This window comes from Etheostoma spectabile, chromosome 23 (genome assembly GCF_008692095.1).
Source record: "Etheostoma spectabile isolate EspeVRDwgs_2016 chromosome 23, UIUC_Espe_1.0, whole genome shotgun sequence".
NCBI lineage: Eukaryota > Metazoa > Chordata > Actinopteri > Perciformes > Percidae > Etheostoma > Etheostoma spectabile.
Genome location: NC_045755.1, coordinates 18,384,055 through 18,387,802, shown reverse-complemented (window position 1 = coordinate 18,387,802; position 3,748 = coordinate 18,384,055).

Sequence of the window (3,748 nt, the reverse complement as noted above, 5' to 3'; positions counted from 1 at the left end):
ACACACACACACACACACACACACACACACACACACACACACACACACAGTGACTGATGGCAGCAGGGTTGTGTTGGGTTTCTCTGACAAGGTGAACTTCATGCATCGTGTACATGATATATAACTCCGGAGTGGTGAACAAAGGCAGGCCAGACAGAGCGAGAGAGGAGCAAAGAAGAAGAGGAGCACTTCTCCTCTTTCTTCCTCTCCCGCCGTCTGCTGCAAGTTTTTTTGTGTGTCTTTTCCTTGACGGGTGACAAAGGCACTGCTAGGTAGGTGACCTTCTTCCCCATCCCGTTTTATGATGGTAGGAAAAACACCGGGTCAAGTCCATTCATCTGCCACTTCTGCTTTACTTTTCCTTTTTTGTGGTGGTTAAAGCAAAAAAAAAAAGAGGCAATGCATACATTCACAAGACTCAGTGATGAATGAAATTACACTATGTCCAAAACTGTTGGCCACCAGAATCCAGGATCCTTAAACGAACGACTAGAACCTTTTATTTTTTTCCCCACCGAAACATTTGGTTGCAATTTGAGAAAGTCGAATAAAGGAAAGAAAAAGAGGGCGAAACAGAGAAGGGAGAAAACTGTCTATTAACCAAAAAGCAATTTCTGTTGGTGTGCGCCTGGCTGCTCCGAGGTTTCTGGCCAGGCTAATAGCCTTTCATTACAAGTTTCCTCCCCAGCCCATTAGAGACAGGTCCGTGGCTGTCCGGCCCGCCGGCCCACCGACACACACACTTTGATCAGCTCTCTGTTCACTGACACACGTCTAATGACCAGGGGAGAGCAAGGAGGGCGGCCTGTGTTAACACATACAGTAGCCACACACGCACACTTTTACTTACAGTGCAGCCTAGAGATAAAGCCAAGACAGAAATTTTGGTCAGATTTTACACACGTAAAGATGAATATTTCTTTTATTGTTTCTTATCTGCAGAGGGAAAAACTCTCAGATTTTGGAGGACATTTCTTAACTTCACCTAACCCTGCCTTAAGGAGCTGCAACAGGAATTTCATTGGTCTGGATATAAAAGGAGAGTTTTATCCTTTGATTGTCTGAGAGCTCTTTCAAACAAGAACTACTGAAGACATGTTTGGGCCATGAGATATTCAATTTCACACTACACTATATGTGGATATCTGCATTCAAAACCTACAAGCTCTAACAGAGGCCGCAGTGTGTGTTGTATGCACACATGTAATCACATGCCGACATACACATACACACACACACACACACACAGGGACAATCCCTGGCTCCAAAAATGAGAAAACAAGCCCTGTAATTAGCAAATTAGACTAAACTGCAGCTTTAATGCAGCCCTCTTTCTTCTGCTCTCAGAGGATTTACTCTTGGTCAGCACAGTGCATTCACACATTCCTAGAACAAATAGGTGTGTGTGTGTGTGTGTGTGTGTGTGTGTGTGTGTGTGTGTGTGTGTGTGTGTGTGTGTGTGTGTGTGTGTTGCCATTGTGTCTCCTGCCTCTTTAGTTATTTACAATATTTATTGTGCCTCACCTCTGACCCTGTGGCTGTGGTTAGCTAACAATGCCATCAGACAGGATGCCAGCTCATCTGATGCATGACTCCAGGCTTTACAACAGAGCAGAGGTAAAGCAAACATGTTGTCCCATCAACCGTAAAAAAAGAACAAGTAAATAAGGTGTGTACTGGGTTTCCCCCAGAAAAGGCTGGGGCCAGTCCCAGACTTACGGCAGCATTAAAGTAGATCCCAGTAGTGTCAGTGATCATTGCGAAATTAAGAACTTTAAAAAGCTATAAGACGGATTAATTTGGGCCCTACATTAAGTCAGTTCTAAAAGCTCACTGGACATTAGAATATAAAACTACGCTAAGTTTTCAACCAAGCTGGCCCACTTTAACTGTAGTTTAAGAAACGTCTTAAAAACACATTTTAATTTCCCCCCAAATAGCTTAGGTCAACTTATGCATGGTGGGCCATCAGGCTTACTCTGGGGGACACCCTGTGTGTAGTAATAGTTTGTACCGAGGCCGTTAGAACGATAAACTGAAGATGATTCACCCCTGGCCAGCACAATGCATTTACACGTTCCTTGTGTGTGTGTGTGTGTGTGTGTGTGTGTGTGTGTGATGCCTCTTAGTTGTTTACAGTATTCATTCGCCCCCACCTCAGACCCTGTGGCTGTGGTTAGCTAACAACGCCATCAGAAGGACGGTGATAAACGAAGATGAATCAGCTCTGGCAATTTGTCATGACAGGTGAAGTCGCATGTAAAAAAAAAATGTCGTGTGGGGGGGGGGGGGGGGGGGGGGGGGGGGCGGGGGGCGTGGGTTAAAGATGGGTCTGGTCAGATGCTCTTTTGACATGAATGTATCACAAATAGTTTTTCTTGACCTCAGTTCCATGAAAGTGTTACAGTCAAGTTGAAAGTGTAATATCAATGATCAAATATTGGAAACATTGTTATTACAGTTCTGGGACATTTGATATCTTTTGAGTCTTAAACTTTACCACTCGAGCATACTAAAACATATATTGTTTAAGAAAATATACATGACGCAGTTGTATTAGATATTGTTATAACGGTGTTCCGCCAGTATTTTGTCCTTCTAATGTAAAGTGTTAACTCATACAGGCCTAGTCAACTTATCAGTTTTATTTGCCTCTGTCTATTGTTTTTTCCTCTTTAACTCCCTTTCAGTTTTATGTAATTGGCATTACCTTTCTTCTAAGGTGTACCATATCGAAACGTTCCGCTTTTATTTTGAAGACCGAAGCCTGAACTCCCTGAAGACTTGTGACTTTCTGCAAAAAGATTTATCTGATTTATCTCTAGCAGTTGCTTCAATACTAAGTAGCATGATTGTCTTTATCCCTGTATATTTTTCACAATGATAAGGTAAGGTTAGGTGTACCCTATATTTAGAATATTTTAGGCACAGCAGGGAAAATATTCTCAAAATAGAGTCCCATAAACTGAAATTTTAGGTTTCTAAAATCCGTATAGCTGCTGTCCCCATCCACAGCAGTACATAGCTTAGCTTCTGTGTCTGTACTCCCGCCTGCTTCTCCAAACTGGGGCCGTCCCGACCGCCATCTACTGTAGCTAACACACTGACTGTGGAGGAGTAGCTCATACAACCCTATTTAAAAATACAATGTACCCCTTTATAAATTCAACATCATCTCTGTATTCCCCTTTGCTGCTGATGTATCTGTCTGAATGAAAATGAAACTGGACACACAAACTGTACTATTGCATTAGGGCATGTCTATTTTAACCTTACACATATTTATGCAACAACAGCGCAGGTGGAAACAAAAGTTTGTTGTCTGCACGCGACATAAAAGCAGCTAACGGGCGACTAAAGTGGAGACATACTGTCTTGTGTTATGGGATGGAGTGTTTAGACACAAATACTGAGGCATTGATGGCGACAGAAACGCACGGGAAAAATTACCCTGTCGTCTGCGTACAGGAGGAATAGTAGTATTTTTAGAAGAAGACGGAGGTACTTCAGCTCAATGGATGATTTTATAAACTCTGCGTCCAACAAGACCTGAAATGGTGAAGAGTGTGTGAATATGCAGCGAATTGGAACAGTATTAAATTACAATGCATTACAGGATATGGTGGATGAACTAATTCTGACGGAGAAATTGCTTCTGTTATTACACTGAAGACATTTTTTGTGAGCTCTCCGTCAGGCATTAAGGGTTGTGTGTGTGTGTGTGTGTGTGTGTGTGTGTGTGTGTGTG